Source organism: Benincasa hispida, chromosome 6, assembly GCF_027475165.1.
Source record: "Benincasa hispida cultivar pf3 chromosome 6, pf3_genome.v1.1, whole genome shotgun sequence".
In the NCBI taxonomy this organism is placed as follows: domain Eukaryota; kingdom Viridiplantae; phylum Streptophyta; class Magnoliopsida; order Cucurbitales; family Cucurbitaceae; genus Benincasa; species Benincasa hispida.
Genome location: NC_143483.1, coordinates 41,535,394 through 41,554,738, shown reverse-complemented (window position 1 = coordinate 41,554,738; position 19,345 = coordinate 41,535,394). Strand labels below are relative to the sequence as shown.

General features: G+C 31.1%; 1 pseudogene; it reads right to left on the bottom strand.

The window, feature by feature from the left end:
- Nucleotides 1-17,825: 17,825 nt before the first annotated feature.
- Nucleotides 17,826-18,876, bottom strand: LOC150035665 (uncharacterized; annotated as a pseudogene).
- Nucleotides 18,877-19,345: the final 469 nt, after the last annotated feature.

The window sequence follows — 19,345 nt, the reverse complement described above, 5'->3', positions numbered from 1 at the left end:
ATTAATTAGATTTAATAGTAATAATTAATTGATATTAATTTATTAATTAATCAAACTTTATTCATCTTCTAGGTATAAAAATTCCACGAGTATGAAGGGTATTAAAAAACCTATGCCAAATGGGTTTTAAAGTTGGAAAATTATTTTAAATGAAAAATGCTAAAAATATTTATAACTAATAGCAAAATATCATAATTTATTTGTGATAGACCGCGATAGTCTATGATATTTTATTATTATTTATAAAATTTTTTGTTCACTTTCTTATATTTGAAAACAAACCTTTAAAGTTCCCTAGATAATAATATCTTGGACTTTAAAAAATGAAGTGAAACAAACATATATATTAAATATCTATGACAAATTCTAGCAATGCCTTAGATATTGTTAAGTGATTATTAAGAAGCATACACAAATCAACCTCTATCCGTTATTAAAAATGTGAATGCCTCATTGAATGAACATTTGAATTATTTGAAATATATAACTACTAAACCACACATGTTAATTTATTACGTAATATTAATTTAAGGTGTGTTTGGAATACATTTTAAAATGTCTAGTTTAAAATATAAGTCATTTTAGAAGAAATTTGAGTGTTTGGTAACCACTCAAAATAGCTTTTCAAGTATATTTTAATTTTTTTTTTATCAAAAGTATTTAAATAAAAATTAGTTTTTTAAAAAATATTTTTTTTCAAGTCAATCTAAAGGTGCTCTAAATTGCTTTTATTAATATTACATGTCCTAAAATACAACACTACAAATTTGTTGAAGGATTTCAACTTTCAATATAGAAACTTCATTAACAAAATAAGATTTTCAATCAAATTGCATGATACCCAAGCATCCATAGAATTAATTCAAAATTCTATAATACCCTTACATTATTTTTTTCATCCCTTTAAAAAAAAAAAAAAATTGTAATGATCAACAAATCGATTATAGTTCAATTAGCATGCAAATGTGCTAGAAACCACAAAATATGTGGTTCAAATCTCATAAATCACAAGAAATGTGGTTCAAATCTCTCTAAACCCCAATTAGACTAAAATAAAAATGATTAATACCTTTTTAAGATATGATTGATTAATATATATTTGGTAAGCAAATCTAAACATTATGTAGTTGATTTTGTTCATTAATCTAGTATAACTTTTGGAAAAGACTTCATTTTTGCTAATTCAATGAGTTCCTAAGGTTATTTACATCACTTTTTCAAAAGAAAAAAAGATATTTACATTCCTATTAATTAAAAGTAGTGGTAATATACCATATTTTTTTATTCGTGAGTGTTAAGGCTAGCTTATGAACACCTTGACTAATCTCATGAAATATTCGTCTGATCTTACAATATTTAAGTGTCAAGAAAACTCATAAAATATTAAATCCTAGGTAGGTAGTATCAAGTAGACATTATCTCATTTATTGGTTAGTTATTCGAAATTATTTACAGACATGTGGTCGTGTTAAACAGTAGTGTCCTAATATTCTAGGTGTCAAGAAAACTCATATATTAAATCCTAGATAGGTAGTATTACGTAGACATTATCTCATTCATTAGCTAGTTATTCGAAATTATTTGCAGACATGTGGTCGTGTTAAACAGTAGTGTCCTAATATTCTTAGTGATTGTGTTATGTATAGTGGTGAGTTGAATCTAGGGATCATTTATTCTTTGAATGTCCTTTTAGTAAGGTTATATGGAATGACATGCTTTTGTGGGGAATGTATTCCCATAGGATTTCTCATTAGGTTACTAGCATACTTGGATTTGTCAATTTAGCTCAGGAAAGTGACTGAGGCTTAAAGTTCAAAGAGTTGCTTGGTATACTATCATCTATCATATTAGGCACGAGTATGATATGGCATGTCTATGGTGTCATTTTGCATCCTTCCAAAGTGATTAGCCTAGATTTTCGATACGAGGTTTTTACTTATTGTTATAAGTGACCTAGGGCTTCTCTTGTGACGACCCAAGGGAACTCTTCTCCTTAGGTCATTTTTCCTTGAATTTGTATACTTTATTTGTGTGCTTGGTTATTTTTTTCCTATACCGAGCGGCTAGTTTCAGTAGTGTTTTGTCTATATCTTGGTCTCGAAGTCATTCACTCACTTAGCAATATTTATTTTTTGCAATTAATTTTTCAGTAGTTATATAATTAAAAAAATATTTCTATTTTAAAGCCAAACAACTGACCTAATACTTTCAACTTTAACTGGTCAAAAATCAAAGTGTATGCCATTTGCTTAAATAATTCATTTCACTTATCACCTAAGAACTAAAATAAAATAGTAAAAAAATTAAAATAAGCAAATAAATAAAATAAACATGAAAAATGTCAAAACAGACTTGAATTATTAGAAATTCCAAATCATTGCTCCAATTTGGATTAATCGATCATCATTTGCCATTTAATTAATTTGGATGGATTATCCATATTCACACCAACATAGATTATATTAGCATCAATATCGATAACCCAATTTATTAAAAAATAATAAAAAGTAAAAAAAAAAATAAGAAAAAAGAATAGTAAGAAAAAGTTGTGATAGGGCCACAAGTAATCGTCCTCAACGTTATTTCCAAATACCGATTTTGGTATTATTGCCAAGTTTCCATTTTCCAATATTATTTTCTAAATTTATCCTTTTCTTAAAATAATAATAATAATAATAATAATATTTAAAAATAAAAAATAAAAAAAGGGTTTTTTCTACTGACATACTGTAGAGCCACCGTTCCCAAGAGCTTACATTAATTGCAAGACAGAGCGACAGAACAGTGCCCAAAATATTAAATAAATTAAAAAGATAGAGAGAAAATAAAATAAAATAATAACTCGCAAATTTTATTTCTAATTTTGAAATTGGTAATACTAATACAACAGTTGGCCGTTAAAACTTCCAACGCCGCCACCGCCGTCGTCTACACCAACGTCTCCGCCGCAGAAGGGGGAAAATTACTCAATTCTTTTTTCTTTTTTGATAATGTTCTAGAGAAAAATTATATATAAAAAAATAAAGGTAAAATAATATTAACCCATTTCATTAAACAAAAAAAAAAATCACAAAGAGGGCAAAATCAAAATGTACCTAAAATGAACAGAAAGGAAATAAAAAGAAAAAAGAGAGAAACCCAAAAATTAAAATTAAAAAAGAATAAAGGAAAAAAAAAACAATTACAAGAGATTGAGCCGGTCCGCCAATACCACCACCACATCACCGCCGCGCACGGCGGTTCAAAGATCAAACGCCGGAGAAGCCACGGAGGAGATAAGCCAAAAGAGTCCTGCAGTAAGCTCATTTTTGGCCGTTTAATTTTTTTTTGCGCCACCGTAGATCCCGTCGTGTTCCTCTGTCTATTGAAGCCGATTCCGCCACCGCCACCACCAGCTCCGCCGCCTCCGCCGCCGCAAGAGGATGAGATGAGACATGTGAAAGGGCAAAGGGGGGAAAATAAAGATTTGGGAGTTTTTTTTGGGGGGGTGTAAAAAAATTAACTTGAGAAACACTCAAAGATAGAATGTAAATTTGGGGAGTGGGTCAGATACAAAAGCATGATAGTCAAAAAGAAAATGGAATAAAAATCTAAAATAAACAACAAGGGATGAGAGAAGAGAAACATTGGGGTCTTGTTTTTTTTTTTTTCCTTCCCTAAACTCTCTCTCTAGAATTCTTTGTTGTTCTTCTTTCTTTTCTCTCTCTAGTTTCTTGTAAATGGGGTTTTCTGTCTGGTCCTGTCAAAAGAAGGAAAAAGGGAGAAATTGGCAATCAATACTTCAGAAGAAGAGAAGGCGACCCAAAAAAACAAAAAAAAACAAAAAAAAAAAAAAAAAAAGGTAAAATCACAAGACGGATGATAGTAGTTGCAATTAATACTCTCAAACTTTTAATGGTAAAAATCGGGTCTCAAATTTCTATGAGTGTTAAAATTGGATCCTCAAACTTATAATAATTATAGAAATTAAGGTTTCAAATGATAAAAATTAAACTCTTAACTTATAAAATTGTTACAATTTATACAATTACGTTAAGTTTGAGGTCTTAATTTCAACAAGTTTTGAGGTTCAACTTTTATAATTAAAAGTTTGAAAATATAATTGCAACCTATCATCATAGGAATAAATTTTACAATTTATCAAGAAAAATAAACAAATGGAGGTTTTTTTTTTTTTTTTTTGTTAAATTACAACTTTGATACTTATGATTTGAATAGAATTATAATTTGGCCACTGTGTCGGTTCAATTTCGTCGATTTTGGAGTCAACCAAAAACCAAACTAAACCAATTGGTTTTACAAAGAGGGATCCAAATAATGTCTCATAAAGAACAAAATTAGTGGATTGATTTTATTTATATCGGTTTGGTTCTCGATTTTTGGCATTTTCTCTTTTTCTCCTTTATTTATATATATATATATATATATATATATATTTCCAATGGGTCCTTTTTGCTAATTTGAAGTTAAATTTTGGTCTATTTCTTTTTTTATAAACTGAAATTTGACGTGTTTATTTTTTTTCTTGCCACTTTTCTAAAAAAAAATATAGATGCTCCATAATAATTAAATTTTATTTAAACATCAAATATCCTTGTACCATAATATTAAAATAATAAAAAAATACCTAATGAAGAGTTTATTTTCAAGGGTATATATATATCATTGGTTTGGTTTGCAATCGAACCAATACTTATTGGTTTTCTCAAAATACAAACCAATATGTCCAATTTTATATTAAAAAAATCAAACCAGACCATTGGATCGGTTTAGATTTGTTTGGATTTTCAGTCTTTTGTTGTACTCCTATTATAAATAGTCTCTGTATTTTGTTTGTGAGAATTCCATCAAATTATAAAAATTATTTATGATATTTTATCAAATTATAGGGACTAAATATTATTTTTTTCTAAATTATAATTTAATCATATAATTATTTTGTTTTTATTTTCGTAATGATATGAGGATCTCTGGCTTTAACATAATAAGGGGAGAATTGTGGGATTTTGGGTTTCTATCTCTTTTTCTGAATTTTAAATTGTTTTCATTTTATTTATTTTTTTAAATAAATTTATGTGACAATGTATCTTCTTTTTCAATTATTTGGATCACTTAACCATTAAACTAAAGGTATTAAATTATGATGTTTTATGTTTTCACAAAAGAGAACAATAATAAAGATAAAAAGTGCCGTTTTAACCAATTAAACTGTTTAGGAGTTAACTTGATAATAATTTAACTTTCTTTTTCTTTAAGAAGGAAAGTTTAATTTTTGTGTTCTATAATAATAATAATAATTATTATTATTATTATCAATATTATTATTATAATAATTATAAGTAAAATTCTACACATATATCTAACCATAATGGCTAAAATAACATTTTTTGTCTTTATATTGTGAAGTTGGTTCGATTTTAGTCATTATATTTTTAATTGTCTAATTTTAGTCTATATATTTTCAATATATCTTAAATTTAGTCTCTACTATTAGTTTATTGTCGATGTTTCAAGAAAATGCTTATCAATTAACATTTTTACTTTTCGAATACATATTCACATATCGTATTTCATTGCATAAAATTATTATTATTTAACTATTTTCTTAAAATTAATTTTAAGAAACTAAATTTCAGATTTAGTGAAAATATTAGAATTAAAATCAAACATTTGAAAGTACATGGACTATAATTGAACAAACTCTAAAATACAAGGATCTAAAATAGTATTTAAATCTACTTGGTTTTGTCTAACGTGTTTAAAAAAAACAATAAATCAGTATTGATAATAATTTTAAGGAAAATATCAATTCGTAACACTAAACTTTAGATGTTATATCAATTCAAATATTGAATTAATAATTGCATCAATTTAAACTCAAAACTTCTATACAGTGTATCAATTTACATGATCCATTACGTTTTATTTGGAAAAATCTTGTGTGAAACTAATTGTATATGGTAATTTAAAACCATAAACATTCCACAATTTATATTCTCAGCCACGATTTCCTTTGAGAATTGTCTATGCATTTACTTTAATCGTCAAATTTATAAAATGAAAATTTGAAGAAGTTTCACGCGTTTGAGGATCAATGCATTGATGATTTTCAAAGGTAATCATAATGAAATGTCTAAATTGATCGGGTTGTGAAAGTTTAAGAGTTTGATTGACTCAAGTAATGAGTTTCACATTATCTAGTCGAACGAAATTTAGAAGATGATATAAATTGATTCACTTATGAAAGTTCAAGGTTTAATTCGATATAATTATTAGTTTAAGATTTTAATTGATAGATCGGGACAATATTTGTCCCAATTTTAATCTAATTATTTTAATTTTAGATAATATATTTATTGGATTAAAAACAAAATAAAATTTTGTTTGTCTGTTTTTTTTTATTTATCGAAAGAGTATGCTTTGGGTGGTATGTATTTAAATGCTTTTAATGCATTATTCTTAAAAATAAAAAATAATTTTTTAAAAGAAAAAGTTTTTAATGCATTTAAAACCGTTGAACTTATTCCAACAAACTCCAATTCAGCTAGATTTGCGCAAACCACCAACTTTCTTTCCATTTGGTCCATAACTTTATTGGCGTCTAATACATTTCAAAGTTTTCAAACCAAGGCCATTTTATCCCACAATCATGAAAATTGGTATAATTAAAATGAATTTTTATGAACGAATGAATTATAACATAGCTGAATTGTAAACATAATTAAATTATATTTTATTACGTTTACTTATAATTATTAATTTGTCGCATTTTACTGTTAACGTGATCGTTATCGTTATTGGTTGACTCTAACGATAATAGTAATAGTAAAGATGAATGTAACAATAAACATGGCATATTCATAATTTTCATATTACTACAGTAATAATATCTATAACGGTAACGATAAACGTAATGTGTCCCACCTAATTTTCAACTACAATTAGATTAAACACCATTCATTCCTCAATTAGATTGCACGACTTGATTACAAATTTCGAGGTGGACACACGACTCATTACGGTTACGGAATGTAAGTAAACAACAATAAAAGTAATCAATTGGGACTATTTTCTATATTACCGTTGATGGATTACCTTTCACCTTAGATAAATGTGACCTAAACAATATATTAGAAATAGATTAAATTCTAAAGAAAATACATTTTTTCCTCTAGATTTTGGGTATTGTTTTCATGTGGTTCTTAAGTTTCAAAATTTTACACTTTAAAAGTTAGTAAGTTTTGAATTTGGTTTCAATTTAGCCCTTAGATTTCAAAATGTCATAATTTTACCATTGAGATTTGAGTTTTGCTTTAATTTGGTCCATAAATTTCAAGTTTTACATTTTTATTCTCCAATTTTCACTTATCACTCACTTTACGTCTTTAGTATTGATATCTATTAACTAATTTAAAAGAATTATAATTAATTGAGTTTCATTCTTTTTCATCACTATTTAGAATTCCATGGCATAATCATTATAAAATAACTATTAAACATTAATGTCAAATACTAAAAAAGGGTATTTAGTAAAAGAAAAAAAAAATATCGAAAGTGTAAATTTTGTAACCTATAGACTAAATTGAAACAAAACTCAAATCTAGGTGAAATTTTAACATTTTGAACTCTAGGGACTAAATTGAAATCAAACTCAAAATTTAAGGATTAAAAACTTAACATTTTAAAACTTAACGATTAAATAGAAACTAAAACCAAAATCTAGATACCAATGTCTAATTACATTTTAAATCTTCAATTTCGCGATTTTATAGATTTGTGAATTTTTGAAAGACATCGATAACTCAAAAATCTATTAGACATCAAATTAAAAATGCATAGACGTATTAGATACTTTTAAAAAATTCAAAAATAAAATAAACACAAATCTATTAACATTTTTTTTTAAAAAAAAAAAGACTAAAAATTCATATATTAAAGTTGTAATGTAACCTAAAAACGACATTTGTTTATGTGAACCCGACTCGGCAGCTGCCTCCACCTGCAGCCAAACGGGCACCAACCCCAATTAGCTTCACTAAGACCCTATTCGATAGTAGTTCTTGGACCAAACTTTTCATTTTTTTTTTTTTTTTTTGCCAAGTGATTTTGTGATTACTTTTTTTTTCCCCCTCGATTGACGTGGTGAAAAAATGTTTGGAGTTTGCCTATATCTAACAAAATTAAAATTTTTGTATGGAAAGTTTATAATCAGATCGTTCCAACAAGAAACAACCTTTGTAAGAGAATTAATATCAAATCTTAGGTCTTGTTTGTTTCACAGTTTTTTTTACGGAATTTTAGGCATATATTTAATATCCATATTTATTTAACTTTTTAAAATTTACAATATTATTATTTATAGAACTTTAAAATCCATATGATTTGGGTTTTTTAATACTCTGCAAAAGTGAACAATAAAAATATAATTAATTAATAAATTAATATCGAGTATTTATTACTATTCATTTTAATTAATTATTAAATATAAATATATTATTTATACTTAATAAATTTCAACTAATATATTTGCTATTAATATTTTATGATATCTTAACTATTTAATATAAATTATTATAGTTGATTACCAATATTCTATTTAATTGTTTTTAGTAATTGATTTAATTGTCTTTAATTAAAAGTGTTTATTTATTTTTATTTTATTAATTAACATAACAATAAATTAATTAATGTTAAATTTAATTGATCTATTACATTTAATTAAGTAATTATTTAATTTTTTATATATACAAATTATTGAATTGAACACAAATATTTAATTTTTAGATATTAATTATCCTACACATCCAAATACGGACATTAATTATCCCAAACATCTAAAACCCATACATTCAAATATCAAATATTTAATATTTATATCCATGAAACGATATGTGTGATCCAAATGACCTCTATGTGTGGGTTGTAGTAAGGATAAAGAAACAAAATAACACGTGTTTCATATTTTTTTCTTCCTTGTCTTTTCAAAAGACGAAGACGTAGAAAATAATTAAACTTCATTTTTTAAAATGATGAGATCTTACCAACAACAATATTTTTGTAATAATTTTCAAATCAGCTATGTAATTACAATAAAGTTTTAATCATCATGGATTGGTTAAATGGAGGACATAACCTCGACAAAGAGCAAACAGGACATGTGTTCAATCCAAGCTAACCACTTATGATTTAATATCTTACGAGTTTCCTTGACACCAAAATATTGTAAGGTCAGATGGTTGTCTTCTAAAATTAGTAGAGGTACGCGTAAGCTAGCCCGGATACTCATGAATATATATATATATATAAGAAGAAGTAAAATGCACTTTTGGTCCTTGAGGTTTGAGGTTCATGTCTATTAGGTTTTTGGAGTTTTGAAACAAGCACTTTAGTCGAGTGGCATAGCCAAAACTTTTATATAGGTGGCACTATATGCAAAAAAGTATCTATAAATGAATGTAAAAAAGTATTCGTAACTTCATAAATTAACTAATATAGTACATTACAATTGCCCTTTATGAGTTTCCATGTTTTTGAAATCGATCCACGGTAACTTCAATATCTAACTTATCAAATAAATCATTTTCAATATAGGCTATAAGACAATCATTCATTCATTGATCTCCCATTCGATTACACAATCGAGTCTTCACAATATGCATAGCAGAAAATATTCTCTCTATAATAGTTGTGGTGACAGGTAAAATAACGCCAAGGTAAGTAATCTATAAACTAATGATCAAACATTGTCTTTATTCGTCAGGGCCATTTTTACTAGAAGATCACATATGTTTTTTAGCTCAACAAACTCAATATTTGAATGCATATCAATAATGTAATTTTGAAGTCGATCCTCAAGCATAGAGAGTTCAATAGCTGAAAAGTCTTTTGGGTAAAATTGAGCAAGTTGACTAAACTTTTTTCTATCAAAAGAAACAAATGAATTACTTGGATTTAGACATGTCACATAGAGAAGCAATTCAATATTTGTTTTAGTAAAACAATTATTCAGTTCTTGAAGTTACATATCAATGATGGCTTAAAAAACTTCAACATGATAATGATGTAAATTTGTAACTGGTTGAGATTTTCGCCTTTTTCTTCCTTGAATTAGAAATAGGTCATCAATTTTACGGACTTCAATATCATAGCTATGACAGAAATTAGAAACCATACTCAACAACGAATCTCAATTAAACTCTATTGTTTTTTTACAATTTTTCTTTACAAATTTTAACTAAATCCATTGTGTTCACAATATCTTTATATTTTTATATAATACTTGAGACAAGTCATTTGTGATTCCCAAGATAGTTTTCATAAAATATATATGAAAAACAAAGTCGAAAGATAGAATTAAACTTATTAGAGTCTTTGCTTCATATTTTTATTCTGAATTTGATCCACCTTGCACAATTGTCTCAGATACATCAATTATTGAAGAGAATATTATAATAAAACTCGTTAAAGTATAGTAATGTAATCCCCATCGAGTATCTCTTGGTCATTTAATCATTGTCTCCTGATTTAATCCTCGACCACTTAATATTTCACTATAATTTAAAGCTTAAATTTTTTTCATTCTATGTTTCTCGCGTAGAATATCTCGACGTTTTGTTGACACCCCAATTACATTCACCACATTTGTAACAATAAAAAACAGACCAATAATTTCCACATGATTTTTAGCAGTAGCTATAAGAGCTAACTGAAGTTGGTGAGAAAAACAGTGAATATAAAAAGCACATTCCTTTTCTTTTAAAATAAGTGCTCTCAATCCATTGTACTAACCTTGTATCTTACTCCATCATATCCTTGTCCCCATAAACTAACTATGCTTAACCCATGTTGAGAAAAAAAAATCATCTATGTCTTTCTTAAGTGATAGAGAACTTGTATCATTAACATGTATGATTCCAACAAATCGTTCAATCACACGACTTTTATCCACATATCACAATACAAACATCTATTCATTTGAAGATACATCTTTTGATTCATCTATCAAGATAGATAAATATTTGTCACTCATATCTTTTATAGCTATATTAACAACTTCTACTACAATGTAATGTACTATATCTTTTTGAATATCGAGTGAAGTCAATTTTAAATTATTTGGGATATTTTTCAAAGTCACAACTTCAATATCCTTATTATGGTTGCATAACTATTGTAAAGGTTCAAGAAAGTTACCTTGATTCTTCAAATCATCTATCTCATCATGTCCACGGAATACGAGTCCCTGTCGTAATAAAAATCGAATACAATCAATCAATGCACCTAATCGAGTTCGATACTCAACTTGTGCTTGGTCAGACATCCTATTTAAAAATGTCTCAATATGTTGTTTTTGTTTCAAAAGAGCCTCACATTTACCTAAAGCCGTATTGTGTGCACTATTAGGACCACCAACATGAATATGCAATTTCTCTTTTTTCTTCCAATTTGAAAATCTTTCACTAACAAAACAGTCACCTCCTAACTTTTCACTTACTTCTGGTTTTGATATATAGTAACATAAACAAAGATCCTTTGAAATGCTATATTCTAACCAATTAGAATATTCACTAAACCAAGCTGGGTTAAGTCGTATTGACTTTGTACCAAATTTCTTAAGTGGAAAAGTATGATTTCGAGGTTGACAAGGACCTTTTAGCAAATATTGTCTACGAACTTGATCTCGAATATTTTAATTACAGCCATAAATTTTGGTTCTTAAACCAGGATCTATGTGTAGTTATTATAGATTGAATTCTGTATAAGATCGATCATAACCCAAAACATTTTTCTTCTTGAAGATGATGCTTCTGTTGTCTCTATTGTTGTTTTTCTTTTATAATATTTCTCCATATTAGTTTTCAATTAACTCTACAAAAGTATTAATAATAAGAATACTACATTCTATTATATAGATTTAAAAGCATATAAATTTAAAGTCTAAAAAGATTTTAAAACTTACTTGCCAAGTTCGTATATCCAAACGAGTGACGACAAATAATCATCTAACTCGAACTCTGAAATTAATTTTAAAAACCTATACGAGTTATGTGAATGTAAACATAACATGGAAATAAATGAAAATATATAAAGAGTAATGTGAATATAAAAATTATGTAAAAAAATTAATGGCACAATAAAAACATCTTTCCATATTGAATTATAGATAACTATATAAAAGTACCAATAAAATATTTGAAACTATTATGTAGATTTAAAAATATAATAATTAAAAAGTCTTAGAAGAATTTCAAACTTACATATCAATGATATGATACATAATAACCTAACGAGTAACAAATAAATTATCTTGTACAACTCTAAAACTAATATATATAAGGAAAATTACGTAGGAAAAGAAAAGTAAACATTATATATTGAAGAGGGTGTTGTTGATAATTGAGATTAAAAACTCCCCTAAATTTTGAAGAGAAAAAAACTTCCACAAAAGATAATGGAATTGCATTGATTTTCTTTTCTAGAGATTGATTTGCTATTGCAACCTAAAAAGCTAAAACCTACTTGATTTGCAACTGCAACCTAAAAAGTTAATAAAAATCCTACTTTTATTTTCATCAAGATAAACCAGATTTTTTTAAAAAAGATAAACTAGTTTTAGCAGGAATTTAAAATCAAAGTTGAAAAAAACCAGGCGAGATTTAAACCCAAGTCTCGTATAGCATCAATCAATCCCTTAACCACTAAACCCCAAAAGGGATTTGATAATAAATGCACATTCATTAACAATATTATAAATTATTACTTAAAAATTTATATTAAAAATATAGAAATCGTGCCCATGATCTCTATGTGGCTCCGCCCTTACTTTGTCCCTTAAGTTTGCAAAATACTTCTAAATGGTCCTTGACTCAAGTTTAAGTTAACCGAATACTTATCGAACCATTATGTGTTGACATGGAGGGTAATTGTGTAGATGACATGTTAAATTACTTTGATTAGTGGGTAAAAATAAATTACAAATTAATTGTAAAATCTTAAAAAATGTTGAAAATATATGGTAAAGGTTAAAACGATCGTTTCTCCAATGTGCCCTAAACATGGTGCTGTCGAAATTCTCTTACTCTGTCATTTCTTCATCGATTCAATTCAATCATTCAGAGTGGAACTCACTGCATTCAACGAAGCTTAACCATGTGAGGAACCGCTGTTGCATGTCTGTTTCATGGGTAATTTTCATAATTCCTTTTCTTTATGCTTTTGGATTGTTGCTTGGTAATGAAGTGGAGCCAATACTGGAGTGGAATTATGAGTTTATTGTGTTATTGTTTTGGAGAATATGCACATTGCGTGTATGGAGTTGTCAATATAAATTATACCAAAGGATTCTGAAGAGTCTAATTTTTTTACTCTATTGATTGTGTCCTTATCCATTGGCTTTTGATTTCTGTTTTGATGTAATTTGTAATGAGTTTGTCAAGCTGGGCTGAGATTGAGGAAGAACAACAATGGAGTTTGGGATGGAGAGAAAATGGAGGTGAGAGGAAGCCATGGTAGAACAGAGTAAAAGAATTTTGACAGCATGATGTTCCGGGCACATTGGAGAAACAATCGTTTTAATCTTTACCATATATTAATTTGTAATTTATTTTTTATCAACTAATCAAAGAGAATTAACCTATCATAACGGTCTAATAAGCATTTTATTAACTTAAACTTAAGTCGTGAGAGACTAAAGTGTTTATTTTGAAATTTTAAGGACCAAATAAATAAATAACTTCAAATTTCAATGACCTAAGTGCCTTTTGTAAAAAAAAAAAAAAAAAAATTAAATACTGCAAGGAAGACGAAGGGTTAAGGAAGAAAGTAATGCGGCAGAGAGAATGTGATAGGTTTTTCTGAAGATCTCTTTTCTGTTATTTTCACTTGATTTTATGTGTTGATATACAGAGGCTTTAAATAGCCTTATACGATTTTGTAATAAATAAATAATAAATATATTTGTACACTTTTGATTGGCTGAAGTAAATATTTCTTCTAACCTTTCCTTCTAGAGGAATGCTGACATTGATTGAGGATGCTGACTGTTTGTCCATGTGTGTTGCTGACGTGTTCTTCTCTTTTTCTAACATCCCCCCTCAAACGTGAGGGTACATCAAGTACACCGAGTTTGGAACGAAGAGACTGGAAGTGATAATGTGTGAGAGGTTTTGTGAGGCAATCAGCAAGCTGATTTGCTGAAGGAACATATCGCACTTCCAAGGCTCCACGAAGGATATGATCTCGTACAAAGTGAGCATCGATCTCAATATGTTTCGTTCTGGCATGAAATACTGGATTGGTGGCTATGGCAACAACGCTTAAGTTGTCACACCAAATAATTGATTTGACAGAGGACAACATCCCAAGTTCCGACATTAGTTGTTGAACCATATGACTTCAGATGCAGTGTATGCTAAGACCCGATATTCAGATTCAGTACTAGATCGGGCTACGGCCGTTTGCTTTTTAGAAGACCAAGAAACTAAGTTGTTTCCAATAAAAATACAATAAGCTGCAACAAATTTTCGATCATCAATGTTAGAGGCCTACTCTGCATCTGAGTAGGCAGAGACTGATAAGTCAGAGCTTGGTTGAAACAATAGACCAAAATGTTTAGTTCACTGATGTAGTGAAGGATGCATTTTACAGCTTAGCAGTGGATATCCGTTGGTTTCTGAAGAAATTGACTTAGGTGATTAACTATATAGGAGATATTTGGTCGGGTTGTGGTGAGGTACTGCAAAGCTCCAATGGTGCTTCTGTAAACGAATGGGTCCTCAAGAGGAGTGTCATCAGTAATTGACAGGTGCTTTCCAAGAACATTGGGGGATGGGGTAGGCTTCACGTTTGTTAGTTGTAAACGCTATAGAAGATCATCAACATATTTAGCTTGGTTTATAATGAGACTAGAGTCAAGGTAGTGAACTTGAAGGCCCAGAAAATAGGTGAGTTGTCCCAGGTCTTTGAGAGCAAAGGTATTGTCCAGCGACCTAATGAGCTTATTGATTGTTGATGGATCATTTCCAATTACAATCACATCATCAACATAAACCAGAAGGAAGATTACTGATGACTGCTTGCTGTAGATGAAGAGAGAGGAGTCAGACCGTGAGTTTGTGAATCCCCATCGAAGAAACTCCCTTGTGAGAGCAGCATTCGAGGCTCGAGGTGTCTGTTTTAGGCCGTAAAGGGCTTTGTCAAGCTTGCAGACGTGATGTGGATAGGATTGATTTACATACCCAGTAGGCTGTGTCATATACACATTCTCTCATAGAGTTCTATTCAGAAATGCATTGTCAAAATCTAGTTACCGTAGACTCCAACCATGCTAAGAATCACTCGAATTGTTGAAGGCTTGACGACTAGACTAAATGTTTCAAAGAAGTCTATGCCCAGATTCTGATGAAACCCTTTGGCTACAAGTCTTGCTTTGTAACGTTGAACTGAACCATCAGAGTTGCACTTGATTCTGAACACCCATTTGTGTCCCACTATGTTCATGTCTGGTGTAGGAGGTACAAGCCGCTAGGTACGATTTTTCATTAAAGTAGCATACTCGGCATCTATGGCCTGCTTCTATGGAGGGGAAGCTAAGGCATATTGATTCGGGTAGTTCGGTGGCCAACCAGTCAACAGAGGATGAAGTAGTGAGGATTTTTTGTTTGAATATACCAGTTTTCCCTCGGGTTATCATAGGGTGAGTAGGTAAGGGAATAAGTTTGGCTGATGAAGTATTGGTGAGGTCGGGTTGAAGGTGTCGGGTGGAGGAGACAGGGGATACACGATTGGGGTGGTGATGATGTTGGTAGACGATCAGATAGACGATCATGTATAGGTAAACGATTGTTTTGAAAAGGATTTGATAGACGATCGAAAGAGGAAGAGACAGGTAGACGATCGTTGGATATAGATAAACGATCGTGTAGGTAATCGGGTGTGGGTAGACGATCGTTTAGGGATGAGAGAGGTAAACGATCGGGTTGGTTTGGTATTGGTAGACGATCGTGTAAAAATGTTGTTGATAAATGAGCGTGTAAACTATTGGGTGCGGGTAGGCAATGGGTGGTAGGTAAGTGATCGTCAAGAGGTGAACGATCGTTTAGAGACAGATTGTGTAGGCTATCGGGTAGACGATCTGGTAGGGGTGGGCAATTGGGTGAGTGATCGTGTAGTAAGGGATTTGGAAACCGATCGTGTAGGCGATGGGTATTTGGTGAACGATCGTGTGACAAGGAATATGGTATACGATCGGGTAGGCGATTTGGAGAAGGTGAGTGATGGATAGTAGGTATGCGATCAGGTGATGAATTTAGTAAGCGATGAGCAATAGGTAAACGATCGTGTGGTAACTGATTTGATACACGATCGGGTAGACGATTAGTGATAGGTAAGCGATCAGTGGAATTTTGTAGGCGATGGGCAATAGGTAAACGATTGTGTAGATATGGGGTAGACGATCGTGTGGTAATTGGTAAACGATCGGGTAGACGATTGGTGATAGGTAAACGATCAGTTGGATTTTGTGGGCGATGAGTAATAGGTGAACGATCATTTACTTGTGGGCAGGGATTATTTGTTGGAATAATGGGTAGGGTGAGTGTGGGTGGGGGTTTGAGCTGGTTTTTGGTATTGACTGGGTGAAGGGAACTCATCCTCATTCAATGTGACATGCCGAGAGATGATGATCCGACCACCTTGGTTAAACACTTGAATCCTTTGTGCTGTTGACTGGGGCCTAGATACACACATCTTTCTTAATGAAAGTTGAATTTATTATGTTGAAACGGCCGGAGGTATGGAAAACAGGCATAGCCGAAGACCTTTAGCTCTGCAAAATTTAAGCTCTTGTTAAATAGAATAGAAACAGGGGATTTACCTCACAGTACCTCTGTTGGGAGTCCATTAATAAGCATGGCGGTAGTGAGAAAGGCATCCCACCAAAAACACAAGGGTAGGCTGGCCTGTGCTAGCAGTGTGAGGTCGGTTTCTACCACATGTCTATGTTTTTTTTCTGCTCGATCATTTTGAGCAGAGGTGTAAGGGCATGATAGCCGGGCAAGGATTCCACTTGAGTTGCATAACAGATGAATTTTTGCATACTCGCCTCCATTATCAGACTGTAGAGCTTGTTTTGTTGAATTGATTCTTAACATAGATAAGAAAATGTTGAAATGCTTCCAGAACACCACTTTTTTGTCTCAAGGGATAAATCCAAGTATATCTACTATAATCATCAATGAATAGTATGTAGTATCGAAAACCATCTAAAGAAATAGTAGAGGCAGGTCCCCATAGGTCAGAATGAATCAATTCAAAGAGTTTAGTAGCATGGCTTTCAGACTTAGAAAATGGTAGACAGTGAGCTTTACCCAAGGGACATGATTTACAAAACAAATTCACTTCATTACTTTGAATTTTGAGATTACATTCACTAATGATAGAATTCAAAATTTTCATTAAAGGATGACTTAGACGTCTATGCCACAAGGCTTTAGAGACAGCTACATTAACTCTTGCTACTTTTCCAGACAAAACTAATGCAGACATGTTTTTATTTATGTTTAAAGGTCTTCTGTCCTCAATGTTTTGGTTTTTCCAGTCCTCTTTCCTTTCCACAGCTACTTGGTCTAGGTGATACAACCCATCCTTAAGGTTTTCTTTCAGTAGTGTTTGACCTATACGCTTGTCCTTAACAAAGTAATGCACATCATGAAATTCAAAGTAGATGTTATTATCTTGGGGTAACTTAGACACACTAACCAAATTCTTTGTGATTTCAGAAACACACAATACATTCTAAAGTATAATAGTATTCTTTCCATCAGACAATAAGGTATCACCAACCAGGATATTTGCAGTTTATTTCCATTTTCAACTATAACTTTCTCATTACCTGAGTATTCCCCTGCAATGTTCAAGTTTGCAAAATCAGCCGTGACATGGTTTGTAGCTCCACTGTCCACATACCAATTCGGATTAACCACTATTTCTGGACCAGTAAAAGGATTGAAGTTTTAGGCAGCCAAGAATGTTGTGGGGTTGGGTGGGGCATTGTTACCAGAATTTAAGCTTTGTCCTCCCCTATTCTGTCCAAAATTCCGAACAATTTTTTTTGTTAAAATGGTTAAAGCACACAAAGGCTAAATGTCCATATTTACCGCAAACTTGGCATGTGGGTTTGTTGCCACGACCACGACCTCGTCCTCGGCCAGTGTTGGAGTTGCCATTGCCCTCTCCATGTTGTTGATTAAAGGAGGGTTGAGAGTTGGTCTAATGGTAGCTGTTCATCTGTCTGGATTCATTGAAGTTTCGACTTTGAACCATGTTTACAGTAGGGACAACATTACCAAGGTTTCTTTGAGCATTTTGATGTTCCAACTTTCTTATAGATGAGAAACTCAGACTGCATATTCAACCAGGAGATATCTGGTTTGCCTTGAATGACAGCGATGACCGGATTGTAGACTTCCTCTAGACCGAGAAGAACCTAAGATATTAAACATCGTCTAGGTACAAGACTTCCAACCTGTCTTAAGTTATCAGCATTGATTTTCATAATGCGTGAATAATCCTCCATTTTGGAGTTACCTTTCTTAGTGGTCTGAAAAACATGGCGAAGAAAATCTTTTTCTGCTCTTGATTGCACACCGAACAGGTCTTGGATAGCTTCCCACAGATCCTTAGCGTTGTTGAAGCCTAACAACTACAAGGCTACTTCAGGGGTCATTGAGTTATGAGCCATCCGAGGAGTAGGAGATCCGTTGTGACCCATTGTTCGGACAGAGGATTTACTGTTCTTGAGCGAACGGAGCTCGACGAGGCTTCATCGGTGCTTTCGGCAACATCCCCACCTTGAAGAAGACTAGAATCTTCAGTCATTGCTGAGACAAACTTCGGAGGACAAGATTTTTCACTTGTGAGATTACCTTCTAGTTTATAACTTCTTAGGATGGGCAATGCAAGGGTCTTCCATAGTAGATAGTTGTTTTGGTCGAGTTTCATAGAGGTACTTTGGTTCAACAATTGATTCAAGGGTGGGTTGGTGAAGACAACGGTCGTTGAGGAAGATGAAACGTTTAAAGAGGCGTTGGCCATTAATACTGTCTGATACCAAGTTAGAGAGGAAGACGAAGGGTTAAGGAAGAAAGTAATGCGATAGGTTTTCCTGAAGATTTCTTTTCTGTTATTTTCCCTTGATTTTCTGTGTTGATATATAGAGGCTTTAAATGGCCTTATACAATTTTGTAATAAATGAATAGCAAATATATTTGTACACTTTTGATTGACTGAAATAAATATTCCTTCTAACAACCTTTACTTCTAGAGGAATGCTGACATGGATTGAGGA